This window comes from Parasteatoda tepidariorum, chromosome 7 (assembly GCF_982258835.1).
Source record: "Parasteatoda tepidariorum strain Cologne lab strain chromosome 7, Ptep-v5.0, whole genome shotgun sequence".
Classification (NCBI taxonomy): Eukaryota; Metazoa; Arthropoda; class Arachnida; order Araneae; family Theridiidae; genus Parasteatoda; species Parasteatoda tepidariorum.
Window position 1 is genome coordinate 41,923,989 of NC_141761.1, and position 19,141 is coordinate 41,943,129.

The 19,141-nt window shown below is 28.2% G+C and overlaps 1 long non-coding RNA gene across 1 annotated transcript in view; it reads left to right on the plus strand.

Moving 5' to 3' along the window:
• The window catches only part of LOC147807040 (uncharacterized), a 36,586-nt gene extending 17,988 nt beyond the window's left edge, over positions 1-18,598 (plus strand). The window contains exon 2 of the long non-coding RNA XR_015435480.1: positions 18,319-18,598. This is a non-coding gene — a long non-coding RNA (uncharacterized LOC147807040). The remainder of the gene's footprint in view (positions 1-18,318) is intronic.
• The last annotated feature ends 543 nt before the right edge of the window (positions 18,599-19,141 follow it).

Below are 19,141 nucleotides of genomic sequence, written 5' to 3' on the forward strand. Positions count from 1 at the left end.
CGAAATATGCTGTAACTCCTTTTAATACAGTAAAAATATTTATATGAAAAACCACTATATAAATGTATATAGTACAGATGAAAGCAAGAATAATATTTTACTAATTTTAAAAGCAAATTACGCCTGAAATATTTATGTAGTTGTAAATATTGTTTAAAACAGTCTTCCAATGCACAAATCAGTTGGCAAACAGTTTTAGGAAGACTCGAATCTTGTTTTCCTTGTTAAAAGTTAAAATATTTAAGAATATTCATTTTAATAAACACAATAGTATTTGCTCTTCTAATAATAAGTTGCAATCGTAATATATCATATACTATGATTGTGTCATAGGTTACGAAATTAGGTGCTTAATTACCCAACAAATTGTGTGAAAGAATACTTCATTTCACATTAACCCCTTCCTTCTCGCTCCCGTGAAAATGACGGTGTGAGATTTCGCCCTCTATTTCTCGCTCCCATGATATTGACGGGCTGGAATGTTCAGTAGTAAAGCGCCATTAAGAATAAAACTAATTCATTTCCTTTGCCCGGAAAACATTTCATTTCTCATTTTACGCATCAGATGGCAGTACCCGGATATTTTTAAGGTAATTGTAGATAGTCAGTTTATTTTAAACTAGATTCCCACACTAATCAGATACGTAATACAAATACAAAAGTCAAAAAGTAGGCACTTTTATGACCGTTTTCTTGAAAATTAGCCAATCGTTAAGGAGTTAACATCTTATCGAGTGTTCATATACCTTTTTCCAGGCTTTATTTAAATTTAACTATTAAAGGAAATCGGCAACGCCTATATTACAATCATTTATACCATTCGTGCCATAGAGTTCAAAATGGCTGAAACTTATTATTTTGCACGCAGCTCTACGTAAGCCGAAGTTTGTAAAATGTGCGTATGTTTTTAGTCGTATAATTAAGATTATTATATTTTAATTTTTAAATGTCTTTCAATCGTATTAAATAATTTTATGATATTTAATTTCAATTAATATTTCTTCTGTTAAACTTAGTTGGAATCCTTCTTAATTTTTCTCCTGTGCCAATGCGTATGATTAATTTTACAAACTAATTTTATTTCAAGGAATAGGAAATTATAAACAAACTGTTCTTTCTCGAAATTTCATCTTAAAAACTGACTTTTATGTGCATCATATCTTATTATTATTACTTACGTTTAGTGTTACTTAACACCCAAAAAAACTTACATTAAGGTAACATTCCTAATGCTTCAATAGCACTTTTGGTGTTAAGTAGCAGACACTATTTTTGTTGTTTAGATACAATAGAGATAGATGTTGCTGATTGACATAAAACAGGAATAACTATAGGAAAATTCTAATATTAAAAATGAATTTATAACTAAATCGAAAAATTTAAATTGGTAAGTAATTATTTTCAGTTCAATAAACCATAATGCCTCATAACGTTTAAAATTTCAATGAAATAAGCATAAATAAGTGTCTCTTACAGTTCATATTATTTATAGAAGATTTTAAAAGTTTTAAAACTTGGCAAATTATTAATACTACTAATAATAATTAGAACTTTTTGAAACTAAAAAAAAAATTATTTTCTTTTTAATATATTGCAGTGCATTGATTCTTCATTATGCTATGCGTTTTTGTTTATTTTGCAGATTCTTTAGTTTTTCAATACATCAACTCCTTTTTTTAATTACATTTACTGTCTTTTGATGATAATTATCATTTTGCGTGTTGCAAGGGAATTAATAGTTAACAAATTTAAATGTGACTGTTTTACACTTTCTAGACTTCTGACGATTTATTTTGCTAAGTTTAATAATGTTTCAAACTTTTTCTTAAGTAAATAATTATCTATAACATACGTTTTCAAATTATATATCCTTTTCTAATTCATTGATTTTATTAACGAACTTTTTAAACACATTTTAATTCATCGATATTGATTAAAATTTTGCTCATGACATTAGGGATTTTTAGTTATAAATATTCATATAACTGCAAAAAATTCAACAAGTTTAGTTCTAATTCTTGTTTCTTAAATTTCTAATTTGTTTTAACAATTTGGATTAAAAGAGCTTCTTTACTTTAAATATTAATTAAAAAGAAGTATGAGCGTCAAGATATTCAAGATATTCGTCATTTCGAAATTTAAAAAAATGCGTTACGGAACTACGAAATGCAGTGTACTGAATGCTAAAACTGAAGAACCAAGGGTAGGATCACAGAATAGCCCAGCCATGGCGATTTTTTTAAATCTCGTCCAGCAAGTTTTTCAAATCTCACCAAACTAGGTTATAGGAAGATATTTCTGTGATATTATTTTGAACGTCCGATCACTTCACGATCACAACACCAAAATTCTTAAGCCTGATTGGTTACTTAATATGTATACCTACGCAAAAGTTGGATTTCATTAGAGAAGAGGTAAAAGGGTTTATTTTTTCGTCATTTATGCTTCTGATATCTTGCTGTTAGAATCATCGTTATTATTTCATTTTCTAAACGGTACATAGTTAATTACCATTATTATTTTATTTTTTAATTTTTATTTGTGCTGTACCGGTTGGAAATGGCTATAGAATTTACGATTGAATTTTTAACTTTATTAAATGCAAGGTTAGAGAGTGATGATCGAATGGTGTATGAGTCAAAATTTAATTTCGTAAAAATAAAGTAAAGGTAAGTTATTTTTCATTCTAATAAAAAAATATTTTAATAAATTTGTAATAATTTAAATTGTTTCTTTAATAATCAAAAAGCATCGTTGATCCTAGTAATAATCGCCAACTTGGCGAGATTTTTAAAAGTCGCCAAGAGGTGGGCAATTCTAGGAATAATAGGAAGTTATTATAAAAGTGACATTTTTTTAATAATAGTAAGCTTCTCACCATTTCCAACCAAATCGGGAAAATAACATATTCCATCCATCAACCAATTTTATATATGATTGCATCCGGACTATAAAAAAGTTACAAATTATGCACTCGATTATATCTTTCAAACTTTTTCACTTTCTTATTCCCATAATGCGTAGTTCCCATTTCTCAATAATTCTATGACTTATATATTTCGATAGCAGGATTTCGACACTTTTCTCACAAAAACTTGGTCAAAATTCAGAGTCACAATCAGTCAACTTCCAAAAATGTCATATACTTTTTTAATCGAACTTGTACTGCTTTTTATTATTGCTTAAACTAACCTATTTAACTATTTTAAGTTAGCTATTTTTATTATTGCTTAAGTTAACCTGCTTTTAATTATTGCTTAAGTTAACCTAAGAGTATTTTATGACTCTTACAGCCATCTAAAACTTAACTGCATATGAACAGCATTTTGAAAGTTTGGTATGATTTTTTGTTATTTTTTGGATGAAATAGCTTAAATTTTTTATTGATTTGATATGCATTTAAGCTTATTTACACAATTGCACGTTAAAGAAGTATACAAGTACATCTTTTCTACCTTTGGTTCTAAAAAAATTGTTTTTAGCTATATATGTTGTAAGGTTGATTATAAAATTTGTTTTTCGGGGAACTGCTGGCTCCTCTTTGAAATGCATCTATAAGGCTCATTGCAAAAAACTTAACAAATGAGGTCAATCGCTTGCAAAGAGGGAAATTTTCCAACTAACTTTTTCAATTCCAACATTTCAACACTGAGGCACATCTCGGAGGTTCACGGAGGAAGCGCAGTAATCTTTCGATCAAGAGGTTGTGATTCGAAATTGGGGGTAGCAATTGGTAGTAAATTTACCAAATTTACTGTCCAGTATTGTAATTTTTAAACTCATCAAATTTACTACCGAACATATAACAACCTTCTTAGGTATTTCCAATATAAGTCATTACCCAAGTGTTACATCAAAAATTACAGTACTTTCTCGTGTTCCAATATAACCTGAAAATACGGTGAACAAACTTTTACATATACTGGTAGCTTTGACTATACTTTTATTTCTTAATATAAAAAGTTATGTTCTTGATTGTTGTAAATTAAGGGGTAGTTTAATTAAATTCCTGTGTGCTGAAAATTACTAATATACTACTAACTGATTAAACTTTAGACTCAAAATCTTCCCTATTGCTAAGTTTGCTGATCACAAATTTGGGGGGGGGGGAGATTTCAATATATTTTTATGCAGACATCAGAGCTATCAGATCAAAGTTTTCCGATAAAGTCATTTAATATAGTGTATTATACAACACACTGGCATTTACACAAAATATACGTGAAATATATTAAAAATACACTTATACCAAGGGTAACTAAATTACTTTGTACCGTTGGCAAATAAAAAAATTAATTGCTAAAATTCGCATAAACTATATATTTCAAGTCAGTCTAGATATCCATGCATTAATTTATCTGCTTATTTTTACAAACTGATTTTGATCTCTTATTATGATAAATACAGAAATACTTTACACAATATCAATTTTAGTGAGATTTTTAAGCAATTAACTGATTTTACAGAAAAAAAAATTATTCATGCATTATCAACAAAAATACTGTAAAAATACACTGTTAAGTAATTTTCTACAATAATGAAATTCCTTGTCTTAGGAAGCTAAAAAGTAATATTTCGATTATGCCATTAATTAATCCTAAACTTTAACTCCATCAAAACGTGAGAAAAAAGAATTAATCGAACAACTTATTCTGACTATAACTCGAAAATATTCAAAAACTCCTTCCTGTGATCCAACATTTCTTTTTTTTCTTTCTTATTCTTTAACATTCACTCATTTCTCAGTTTTACTTTGTTCGGTTTAAACGAAATTTTCCTCCAGGTCCATTTAATTAACTTTCTTTAAAGGAGAGGATTAGTTCCTTTGAAAAGAAAGCTAACTTTTCTTCTCTTCCCCTCGTCCACGCGACGGTTTTCGGTTAATGAAATGGAAAAATTAATAAATCTTATTATTTTCGCTATTTAGTTAAAATCTGTGAGACTAAGATGAATTTAAAAACGAACTCTGTTAGAACAGAAATGAAATTTCCACGTATTGTAATTTTTTTTCCGGTTCTTATCTGGCATATTCTTTGTCTAAGCGGCTTTTTAATCCTTTTCTAAATGTGTCGTAAAAGTTGAATCAGAAATAGATTACGAATTTTAAAAAAAAAAAATTCCTGAAAAAATACACTTTTCCTTATAACTTTTCACAAAGTAATGAAAAATAGAAAAAGGATTATGGACGTGTATAATATCCTTTTGTTTAAATTAAATGAAGTTTCCAATGCTTTTTGAGGGTTTAAAATAAAATATTGTTGTTAAAAATTGATTCCTCAAATAAGACAAATAAGCTTAAAGTTATTTCAATTATATTTTATGAAAAGAAATTTAGAATTTGTCCAAAAAGAGAAATTGAGTAGATTTAAATTAGGATTGCTGTAAGGAAAAACTTTTCAATACAAATTTGATATTTTCCACTAAAATTTATATATTATTAATGAAAAATAATCTCTGGAAATATATTATGACACCAAAGTTCAATAAATAACAGCTTTTTATCATCAGCTTGATATGCTTTAGTTATTTGCAACATTTGATAACAACATTTGCTAACCATAATTTAGATTATCAAAAAATGCTTTGCAACAAGTTTTAACCTTGATAATATTCCTTTTTCTGTTAAATATCATTGTCAGATAAAACCGGGACTCTGTTCATTGGGTACCTGCAACTCAAGAAGACAATTAACCTATAACCTCAGCACCAGATGATCATTTATAAACAAGATGGCGTGTTAAATTCGAACTAAGTTTCTCGACATAAATTAAAATGTTATTTAACTTGAATTTAATTAAATACAGCTATTTAACTACATAGTTATTTTTTTAAAAACGAAACCCATTATAAAACAAATTTTTATCGTATTATAAACGCAATATACAAATATATTCTTCCTTAACTTTCATTAATAGTTCCCTTATATATTCTTATTGTTTAACATGAACATTATGTGTCCAGCAAAGCAAAAACACAAGAAAAATACATTTATGCATTTTTGTTTCATTGATACAAATAAATAAATATTCATACTTTACTCCAAACATCAACACTTAGACTTAGTACTTTTACTTTATTAATTGTTGTTTTTAAATAATGAAGCTTTCTATGTCTTCACAAAAGTTTAATGAAGTCTAAAGCTCCATCAAGTTGCTATTATATTTGTAAGCAATCTTTTGTTGAGCAATGTTTTTTTGAAAGATTTTATGACCTGATCAGAAACAGTGAATTGAACAGGAATGCTTTCCAGACATTAACACATAGAACAGAGATAAATTGCACATGAAGAATAATCAGAGCAATTAGACACTGTACATACTTAAAAAATAAAAAAGTAACGTAAATCTTCAAAATCTTGCTGTCAGCGCAGGAGCAAAAATAAACTAATTAGCTTAAAAATTCACAAACAATCTCCCCCGTATAGAATTATAAATATATTAACCTAACACAGGCATTAATAGAGAAACAGTAAGATATGAAGTCCTAAAAATAATCAGCTAACACAATCATTAATAGATAAACGGTACAACGAGATAAAGAAAAAAATTAAGGGAATAGAGCAATTTTTGGAACATCGAAGAGTTAATTTTTGTGAAGGCTAGCTTTTTCAGTATTTAAAGTTTGTATTAAGCCATTTACGGGTATCTATATTATATAAAACGCTAATACGTACGTATGTATGTATCAATAAAACCGATGATATTTCTTTTCTCGTGCTGGCAACAGTTTTCATTTTTAATTGATTGGATTCGGCGTGCAAAAGCACGTAGTGAGCAACCAGATAACGATAACCAGAGTGAGCATTATCCGGTTGTTCAATTCAGATTCATGCACTAAAAACATGACAATATTTAATTTAAACTCAATTAGGAATTAATTAATTGAAGTGAGAATGCTTTAAAAGGCCGCTGTTGAATTGATATTTTTCTACTAGGAGCTACCTAAACGTCTAAAAAACGTTTAAGTGTTTGTATTGAATGCATTGATTTTTTTTATATTTCGCGTTTATTTATGCATTGAATTTTCACGCTTTCAAATGCAGAATATTAGTGGAGCAATATTTGATAATTTATTTTGCTAATATGTTTCTTATTTAGCTAATGTTTTGATTTTTTCACCATGTACAATCTAAATAGCTAATATACTTTTTTAAAAGCCAATAAGAACATTGGTAGAATTCTTCTACATCAGTACAATACTATGTCTTTGATGATAAAATACTATGTCTTTGATGATAATATATTATGTCTTTGTGCTAGAACATTGTGTTCATTGGCGAGCGAGCGCAGCGAGCCATGGTTCACGGCGTGAACCACGTAGGATTGCGTAGCAATTCTCGGGGGATGGCGAACGTTAGAGAGCAGGGGGCGAAGCCTCCTAGTTTTTATTTATTTTTGCTTGGTGATGTGTGGTTGTTAGCTCTTCAGATTGGTTGTTAGCTCTTCAGATAGCTGATTCGGAACACTAGTACTCCCAAAAATGTATTTTTCGCCAGATTAATATTTTTAGACTGGAGAGGTAAGTTTTTCTCTATATAAAACTAACAGTAGTTGATTTCTTATAGGAGAAGGAGCGATAGTTGATCCCTTGTATGACAGCAAACGAATTTCTAATAGACCTTTTTGAAGACGGAGAAAGCTATAGCTGAAATAATGAAAGAGGAAAAAAAAATAAAGCTTATTACATTGAAAACATCTAATTTGAAATTATTCAACATAAAAAATATTTATTTCTAATATGAGAATGAATTTATTAAAATAAAAACGGATCGATTATTTATAGTACAAGGGATGCGTAAGCTTTATTTCGCCATTAAAATAATGAATTATTGAACTTATAGGAATTACAAAAGCTAATTGAGAAAAAAAATTCTGATATATCATTATTGTACATCATTATTTCCATATCATGATCTGTAATAGAATAATCGCTATAATCTTTGCAACCTCCCGGCAGCAATCCACCAAAAACTAAAAAAAGAAAAAAAAACAAATAATTGTAGCTATACCCGGAAAAACCTCTAAACGCCTCTTTTCAATTAGCAAGTTTAAAATTCCTTTGGCACGTTGGCGATTGCAGCTGGCGCAACATAGCACGATAAGAAAATATCCCCACTCTGTCTTTGTTAAATAAGAATACGGTATTGATAATTTAAACGTTAACATTTATAATTTAAGTTGAAGTTTTTCACAAATTTTTACTTGATTGTGTGAACATAAAAGGAATATCTGTGATTATAACACGTTTTGGTTTGCCACAGTGCAAGCAAAATTGTCAAAAAATTTAGAATTCTGCCAACATATTTTTTTATTTTTTTTTATTTTATTAATTATTTTAAATACTGAGCAGAATGAACGCTCGCAAAAAAATAAATAAAATAAGAAAATGTAACTTTTTTTAATAAGTTGAAATTCCTTGAGTCAGACAACATAAAATTATAAATAGTTTAGAAAAAAAGTATTTTATGCGGATATTATAAGACATTGTTTTTGTTAAATAAAATCTGTCTTGTCAAAGAATTTTAATATAATTACTGATAATCATTCCAAAAATGCAATAGTGTTAAACACAGAGATTTATCCATGACAGTTTGGCTTAAAATGTTATCGTCTTTCAGTTAGTAGGCAGAGATAAAAAAAATATTTACAAATTACTTTTTCTGGATTATTGTTAGAAAGAAATTTTGTTATTGCATTAGCATTATTTTAATATTTTGATAAACTAACTGAACGCAGTTTTACATACATGTCCTAAATTACAAAAGTGTAAGTATTATGTTTTTATGGAATCTAATTCAGGAAATGTATGAATACAGGAAATGTAAGTATTTATAGTGAATATATAAGAACATAAGAATCTTTTAAATTCCTCGTTTTACGATCTAATTAAATGGTGAATGATTTCTAAAAGAATAACTATAGATACTTACGGAAAGAACGTAATTGTCAATACAATTTGAAGCATTTATAAACTTAATAAAGTGGAATTTTGATATGGAAATCTTTACTAGTATATATTTAGAATTATTTGCAGTTGGGTAATTTTATTAACAATATTAAAAGATAATAACTCGGTTGAAGTGTTGAAGTTATGTGTGTTATTTAAAGCAATGTAAACAATCCTCATAATTCAAAATCACGACAACAGTTGATAAAAATGTTTTTCCAGTTAATTGTAAGTATTCTTACATTTTCCGGCATAAAATTGCATAAGTAAAAAATATTTCATGGAAGATTTATTTCATTGTTTTCTTTAATAAATGAATATTTACTTATTAATACTATGAGGTGCTTTTTCGCATAAAAATGGCATCGGAGCAAATGTAATGAAATAGATGATAATCTTAAAAACTTGAATGTTAGATTGAATACTATTAAATCTTATATAATGTTATCTCTAATATTAGATGACAGGATTCTGGAATATAGTATTTTCCAGCGCAATAGTATTATATTGCATCTATGTGATATTAAATAATACCGTCTTGTTACCTGCAAAGCTGTTTTATTTTTTTTTATTAGACACATTCCATGATTTTACTACATGCAACAGAATTCTTCTATTTTCTCACTGTTTTCATTCTCACAGTCTTCATTTGCATTTTAGATTTCATTTGTCGTAGTACACCATCTCTTTTGTCTGCAATATGGGTTACGCATATTTCGGGAACTATTGCATATTCTGCAATCTTTCTCTATAATATGTGTTACGCTTTTAATGTCTTTTTTAAGTGTAAAAAATAATAATTGTTATTTAAAATAAGAACAAGTCATCATTTTGTTCATTAAGACTCCCGTAAAACAGATTATGTACTTAGATTATGTGACTAAATGATATAAAAATTACGCATTCAAATGAATGATCTTTTGTAATGATAATAAAAATATATTTAGTATAAGGAAGAAAAGTTCCATTTCCTTAAAAGTTCATACTTTTTTAAACTGATTGCACGTAGTAAAAACTTATATGAAATGGCTTATATGATTGCTAATATGAAATGACTAATTGATATAAATATTATACATTCAAATAAATGATTCTTTTTGATGATAATAAAAAACATGTTTAGTTAACGTAAAAAAAATCTATTTCCTCTTAAGTTTATGCTTCTTTTTAAATTGATTGCTAATATGAAATGACTAACCGATATAAATATTATACATTGAAATAAATGATTCTTTTTAATGATAATAAAAACATGATTAGTTTAGGTAGGAAAAATTATATTTCCTTCAAAGTTCATGCTTTTTTAAACTGATTGCTTATATGAAATAACTAATTGATATAAATATTATTAATTTAAAAAAATTATTCTTTTTAATGATAATAAAAACATGTTTAGTTAACGTGAAAAAATGTTTTTCCTTTCAAATTTATGCTTTCTTTATAAATTGATTGCTGATATGAAATGATTAATTGATATAAATATTATTAATTCAAATAAATGATTCTTTTTAATGATAATAAAAACATATTTAGTAAACGTTAAAAAATTATATTTTCTTTCAAGTTTATGCTTTTTTTTAAATTGATTGCTGATATGAAATGATTAATTGATATAAATATTACTATTTCAAATAAATGATTCTTTTTTATGATAATAGAAACATGTTTAGTTAACGCTAAAAATCTATTTCCTTTCAAGTTTATGCTTTTTTTTCCTTATTTTACCGGTAAATGTGTCACTTTTTGAGGATATGGACATAATCTTTGCAGTGACAAAAAGATATCTATCTGGAGAGAAACTTCCAAATAACTACTGATGGAAAAAAGATGCATGGCAGGAAGTATTAAAAGAAAAGCGCCAGGAGTATTCCAGGAATTGTCGTTCAGTATTCGTCTTTGGGACTAATAAGAGAAGACTACAAAGAAAGGAAACTTTTCCAAAAAGACAATCCTTTTATAATGGAAGAGAGCAATTCTGTTCATTCATTCTCGATTTATTTATATTTCAGTGCAAATTCTTTTTGACAGAGAAATCTAACTCACTTTCAAATGATCGTATAAGATTTCGACAGTCATTTGTAACGGAGGAATTGATTAAATGTCACCAAAAAATAACAAATGAATAATCTCATTCTCATTTTATTTTTTTCAAATATCTGCGAAAGTTAAATACCATGCGAGATATCATTAAATTCTGATATTAAAGGTAACTGACAATAAGGCTTTGTAAGTAAAGTCATCAGGTTTTAAAAATTTTCCTTTAAATTCCATTTTAAAGTTGATAAAAAATACATTATTTAGTTTAATTGATTAATAGCATTTAAATAAACAGTTTTAAATTCGTAATTAACATTTTATAATGTGAAATGTTTCGGTCATTATAGTGGTAAACCATTTTTTTTTTTCAAAAGGGATATTTTCCCTCACGCTGTTTGTAAGCATTGTTTCTTGAATTATGTTTAACAAATGCCTAGGCCATCCTTTAGGACAGCCCTATACACATAAATATTGTATTGCCTTCATAAAAAAATTTGAAAGTTAATAAAAAATTTTCATTTTCATTTGAAAATGTGCCTTATTATTACATTGCCATAAACTTCATAAGTATAAATTATCAACTAAGCTACTTAAATATAAGGATTGATTTACAGTGCTTCTTTAATATTCCAACAATAAGAAGGAGTAATAATAGAAAAATCATTAAATAAATTATTAAAAGCTTCTAAAGTATCGAAAGATTTCCAAAAGTCTAGGCTGGTAAATAAAAGCCTATTAACATAAATTATAATTTTTCTTCATTTGAATATTTTGGTGAAAACGGGTCTTTAAAATGAAAGTTTGTGTTATTTGTATTGCTTTAATTCAGTGTGTTTAAAGTGCCTCACATTAATCGCTTTTCATCTCGAGACGCAAAAACCCGCACCTGCTCTCATTTGAATATAATATAACATTATTAAATACCCTTCAATATGAATTATTTATTTTATGTAACGTTCTTCGAAAAGTTTTTATAAGTCAAAAAACTCTTTAGATATTTGTTAATGCATCAGCGATCTCAATCATAACAGGAAAATTAATTTAAGTATTTTTAAGAATATATTTCAAATACGGTATTATAATATTAGTTATTATCGATAGTGAAATATCCATTGTAACGTTATCTTTAAAGTGTTAATAAGTAGAAAATCCCTTTCGATATTTGAAAATGCATTAGTGATCACAATCATATCTAAGATTTTTTTTTAAACTGAATAAATCCTTTTTAAAAAGAACAGAAAACTAATGCATGTGGAAACCGCCGGGGGAAGAAAGGAATCAAAAGGTTCGCAAAGGCAAAAGGTAATGGCTTCTGTTCTCCCTAGGGGTACCCGAGTTGAAATGTTTTGCACAATTAATTCGCTGAACCAAAGCAACGTTATACAATTCATTTAGTTGAACTCGGCAATTAAAATGCGGTTCGAAAACACTCTCAAAAACTTTTATCAAGTCGTCTCTAATTAGAAATGTGCCGGGAGAGACAGATTGATCAACACTGATTTTTAGAAACAAAACAAAATAGTTTTTTTTTCTTCTTTTGCTTCTAAATTTTAAGAATCCAGCGAGTTTTGAAGAGTGTGAGTGAATCGAAACTTTTTGACAATAATGCAAAGTAGAAAATTATGTTGTCTTTAAAAGTAAAATTGTCTGCCTCTGAAAGAGTATTTGAAACTTGAAGAAATAAAAATTTTGTTTTAATGAATGATATTGTTTAGTTGCAAATTATTTGGTCTTTGAAAGCAAGGTTTGATTTTTCTTTGAATATTTTTATAAAAGAATAAATACTGTATGCATTGCATTGCAAATCGATTTTTTTATTCAAACTAAATAATTGTAAATTATGACTAAGCATACAGTAATAGGGTTTTTAGATAAATTTATATGGTTTCTTGATGGAAGAAAAGAATATAGAAACTTTGTCACATGAAGAAATTTGTCCGAATAAAATACGTAGTTTAATTCACTCTTATAATTTTTATTCTAAAATTACGGTAAAATAACCGGCAGCTGTCTGCCCATTCAATTAACCGTAAAGTTTACGGTAAAGAGCACGTTCTTGAAGCCGTTTACAACTAATATGGTTAAAAAAACAATGAATACATAATTATAAGTTTTTTTAAGCCATTTATAGCTAGCAAAGATTAAAAGCCATAAAAATGAATTTTACTAGTGGTACAATCTATCATGCGTGATGGGAAATACTGGATTCTTTTATGTTAAGCTGAATTATGGTGCTGCCCTCTATGTGGGAATTAGAGGGAGATATTCTAATAGTCCAGGGTCACGAATTGAGTGAAACAGAACGCTGGAAACTCTTCATTCGTTGGAGGGAATGGGGGAAATGCGGAGGTGTCAACGTTGGAACTTGACCTCTGTTCTGTCAGTCATGAGATTGACAGATTAGTCCTCCAGGCTTTATATATGTACCCATATGTACATATATATACCCATATATGTACCCATCTTCAAGGAAATGGCTTCATTAGATTGGCCAAGTTGGTGCGATAAAATTCTATTTGTTTAACGGCATTAGGTCAAAACAGTTAATAAACGGGTTTTCTTGCAGTTAACAGGGTGAATACTATCTTATTTATGGTTATTTGATCTGTTTTGTTTATTGTTGCTGCTTAACCAAATTGTTATTTAACCATTTTTTCCAAGAAATCTCTATTGGTGTATTAAAACAAATCAGAATCAACTTGCGTCAAGGAAAGTTTTTTAACTACTATTCAGCTGTTTAAACGGCACTATAAACCAAATCTGCCGCATAAAAGAGAAAACAGATCATTATGTTCAGTTTGGATTGTAGTTCAATATTTGTTTACGGGACATAGACATTCTTCATAGACAAGAAATATAACGGAGCACATTGTTTCTGAAGTGCAAGTGCTATATTTTTATGTAATATACAGGCTTCGAAAAAACTCAGAAATTTTACCCGTCCCCGAGGACTGCTTGTCCAACAATGTACCCGTCCTCCTTTGAAGCTAACCCGTAGCTTCTAAATAAATAAAAATATAATTTTCTCTTATTTATTACAAACATTTATATAAATTGCACAATGAATTAGTAGTTACTAAGATTACAAATACTAGGATTACATTATACAGTAATAAAAGAAATACTAGGTTACTAATATTAACCTAGTTTGTATTTCATTTATGAAATAATTTAAGTGACAAAGGTCAAGTTATCTGGAATGTTAATTTATTCGAGGGTACTGCGTTTTTTAAACGAATCAAATATGACGTTTGCCAGTTCCACAATTGACACAAAGACAATGATTTACATAGGTTTCTGCACAGAAATCTGAAAGAGGTTTTCCATTTAGGTAGATGCTTATAATTGCGTTTAACGCTTCTTGCTTAAGACCAGTACGTAATGTGTTTTTTGTAAGTTTATTGTTGAAAAGCCCCTTTCAACCGCTGCAGTACTCCCAGTCAGAGAAAACATCAATTCCATCATTCGCAGTATGTTGCTGTATTTCTAGATTAGAGAGTCATTTTAGAAGTGAGGCGCTAGACTCTTGTAAGATAACAAAAATTGGAAATGTATCACGAACATTAACGGGGAAATGGCCGTCCGCGCGGACGTCGGATTCGAGAAATTCGTTGTCCGCGGGGAATTTTTATGCCGAGGACGGGCGGACGGGCTGTTTTTCGAGTCCTGGTAATATAGCAAAACAAAATATGAGGGACTGAAACATAATGTGCTAAATAGTATGATAGGCGTTGAAGTCTGATATTTTATGAATAAGGGGAGGCGAAGGTCGAAAATGTTTAAAAGAGTTGAGCATGAAACAAATCACCCAATCTTAAATTGCCTTGATTAATTTACTGAATTTTAAAATGAGGTTTGATTTTAAGAACGTTAAACAGAATAATAACAATTATAATAAGAAAGGTGCATATCTCAGTAACTCACTACAAAAATCTTGCTTCATAAAAATATAAGTAACTAGAAAATAAAACACAAAAATATAAAACCAATCCTGATACAGCTCAGCCTGAGCTTATGAAAATTTTTACAAGTTTTAATCATTCAAAAGTCAAATTACCGACCTAGAAAACAATTTGCTGACAATGAAGGAGAAGGCGGCGAAACAAATGAGGGATTAACCGAAATCAAATGCATTTTTGAGTCCGACATTGTGTAATCGGATTTTCCCTCTTTTATTCGAATTTTGGGCAGAAATTAATTAGAGAGGGGTACTTAAATGTTATGAATAATAGGATAAATTTGCGTATATTTTCCTGAACTGACCTGGAATTACTTTTACGAGGAGAAATCATAATAAATTAAATTAAACAAAGAACAGTGGTTAGATGTGATTATAATTTACTCTTGCTGAACATCGAAATGAAAATTAGTTTAGGTTTTATTTTCAGTTGGAATATTTGACATGGATTTAATTATAATTATCTCCCTTTTAGAAATCGAGATTCAATGAAATGATTAAATTTATATTTGGGAGCTATTTCTGTGGTTGGGAAATGAACTTTTACATTATAACGAATAGTTGAGTTATATGCACATTATTCATATTTTACTAAAGACTCACAGCATCACTTAAGTACACTGTTAGAAATTTCTAGGAAGAACTGTTTAAATAACAATTTATGTAAGTGTTGTTTTACAGTCTATAGTCTTAAACTCAAAATTGGGACGGCTGTTATGAAATGAAATAAAATATTTATAACAAGTTGATTCACTAGCTTGCAGTTCTAATAAAACAAAAATTAATTTTATCGCACTTTCTTCTGAATTATTTATATTTGGTTTCTCAAGTTTAGTTATCACAAGTACAAAAACCAATAATTTTACAATGAATGGCGATGGCATCACTGAATTCGCATTTTAAAAGGTATATGAAACTGAAAGTACTTTTATTTATATTGGCTATTGTACAGCTTGTATCTATAAACCTAAATAATGGAAATTCAAATAGAACTTCTAAAATCGAATTGAAGTTATCGATTGAGGCATGGAAAATTGCCTTTAATAACAAATTCTGAACGCCATACTTTATATGATACTTTATGCATAGTTTATCTTTCCTTTAGCGCGTTGTAATGGTAATTCAGATTATGGCAAATCTAATATTACAGTAAATCTAATATTATGAAGTCACAACAGGATATACAACAAATAATAAAAAATAAATTGTAATACTAGGTGTCATATATGTGTATGATGATGATAATATAGTACTTATTCATTTTGGAGATCTGTAAAAAATCTATTACCGCAGTATCTTCTTATGTAACTTGGTATAATATGCTCTCATTACCAAAGTACTTTTAGAATAAAGCGATACCAATCGGTATATAGCAAGTATTTAATACCACATTTAGCTAAGCATTAATCGCATCAATGACAGTTTGGCTTGTTTTTGTGGCATTCGAAATAAGTACCAATGGTTTATTTGTTAAAATGGTCGTAATAGTGGTGTCGTTACAAATTTTCGAGCATTAAAATAAATTTTTTTTTTTGGTAATGAGTTAAAATTGAATTGAAAAAAAGTTTTGTACTAAAAAACTAAATTAATGGGGAAAAAGTTCATCTAGAAAAAACATAAAAAATCGCCTTCTTATTATCATCGCAGATATGTTTTAGTTCATTTCAGTAATAAGTACGACTGCTATTAATATACTACGATGGGTATTGCGAAACCTCTGCGTAAATAATATTTCATGGCTCACTGAAAGGGATATGTACAGAATACTTTACTTTAGAAAAATGCATACTTACTATATGTATACTAATTGTATGCATACATTATTACTATATGTATACATATATTATTACTTTATGTTAATACATATATAAATACATATATACTTTAGAAAAATGCAAATTAAGGTAATTTCTAACTATCAGGAATTGACATCGAGCAGTAGTAATACGCCAAATGATCCTAGATAAAATTATCTTCATTTTGAAGATGTGAATTTTTAAAAACATGCTTTGCCTAATCTGATGGAATAAAGTTATTGGATAGGCAATAAATATTTTTTTAAAAAAAATGGAATTGCTCTAGCTTAATTTATTGCGTTAGAATACGCCTTTCAATTTCATTCACGATTTCATAGTGCTGATAAATACCGATTTTTTATTATTCACTCTTTGTACACCTCATACGAATAACGGGTATACAAAAAAAGTATAAAAATTAAATGAAATGCAAATTTTTATTTATGCTGATAATTTATTATTATTAACTAACATTTGAAGTATTTTAGTGATTGTTCTTGCAGATGATTTTACTAAATTTTTTAAAAGATTTCCTGTTTAAAATCTTCCTGAATTTGTAGAATCACTCATGTGAAGGGTGTTTTAAAATATTTGGCCAAAAATGAGAATGAAAAGCGAGCATAAAAAGGAATTTAAAAAATTTCACATTCACACGTAATCACAACTGCCTACGGAAGCTTTCAAATTATGTGTATGATCTTTGTCATTTTTTTTTCTTTATTCTTGTTGTTTATTCTTGTTTTGCTCTATCCTTTTAGTTACTTTTTATGCTGCATATCTTGAAAACCTACAAATAGCATCAAATTATCTAATTTATCCCTAGTATTTATTTTAGTGATATTTCATTTTATGCATCCCTTTTTTTGCCTTATTTGAAATAAAAATCATGCAAGCATATTCAAAAATAATGTGGATTAGTTGTGTCAAAATTAAACTGAAAACAAAAACAATTACTGATACATTAAACATACTCAATATCACCACTTCATGTTACTTTCCCTGATATTAAATATCCCTTAAAATGTCACTTACCTGTTTCAGCTCTTCGTGACTGTGACATGGAATTGCGTCATCGAAGTATTTTTGTCCCAAAATTGAGAAATGCATCTTATTAAGAAGGATATTAAATAATAAAAAATCCTACGCTACATGGTTTCAAAACGTTTGATGGTTTCACACTTCTTTAAAAAATGAATTTTAACTGTTAACTTTCTCTAAGGTTTAGATACTGTAACTTTAATTAAAGTATACATAGTTACATATTTTCATCAATAGAATACCAAACCAAACAGTGTAAAAAATAAATTGTGAACGCTAGAAGAAAAAAACTACAAAAAGACGAAGAGTAAAAAAAATTATTTTGTAATTTCTTTAGCAGAAAATGGACTCGTTTTATACTTTCAATTTAACTTTTCCTGTCTCGAAGCGCTTACTAACTACTTTTTTAACCTAAAACTTTTCACGAACATAACATGAGTTCGATTTTCCCCTCTTTGCTAGACCCTTTTAAATGAAAGTAATGAAGAAAAAAATCCATTTCGCGCCTTGTATTTTTAATCGTTTCTTTCTCCTTTCTTTCAGGATGAATGGAAAAGAAAGGATAAGGTGAAAGAGATAGAAAAATGCGATTTCTAAGGGTCAGTATCAAAAACAAAGATCCCTTGGCTCATACAAGAAATAGCTCTTGTTTCCCCGGAGGGTGTATTCTGTGTTTTTCAAATATAATGTTTTGTGGAAATTACCTTTATTTTTTCTTTCCTTTCACTTTTCTGTAAGAATTGACTTTCAGTCTTTCAAAAATCGCTTTTGAAATGTATATTTTACAGGGACTATCTTGAAATTAAATGTTTGCGTTTACAAACCTATTTTATTTCATTCATTTTATATAAATACCTAAACTTAAAACAAACCTTAATTAAGACAATTTTTACGAATGTGTAAACTTTGAATATTGTTTAGTGTTCTTTTATTTCATTTGAAAATTGGTGATATATTACAAACATTTTTAATTCAAACAAGTTTCAATTCAAAATTTTAAAACCACTGGAAGCTTCAATAGTTTCAATGCCTAATATTATTAATTTTGGAAGATAATGTTATAGGGTTCGAAAGCAGTTACGAAACGTATTTTCTCTAACTAAACATGACTTTTCTTTTTTTGTGGATTTGAATTCTTGATACTCAAAATATGAGAGAGAGTCACATTCTGAAAATACGGTTCAAATAGATTAAACAAGAAAGCAGTTCGAAATCATGGCTTTTAGATTTAATTCAGTTTTTTAAGTATTTCAAAGAAGTCAAATATTTAAAATGCCAGTGCATTTGTTTGATAAGTGTTTCATTATTGAATGTGGAAAAAAATTTTTATCGGCATGACGAACATTTTCTACAGTATGAGGTCTTA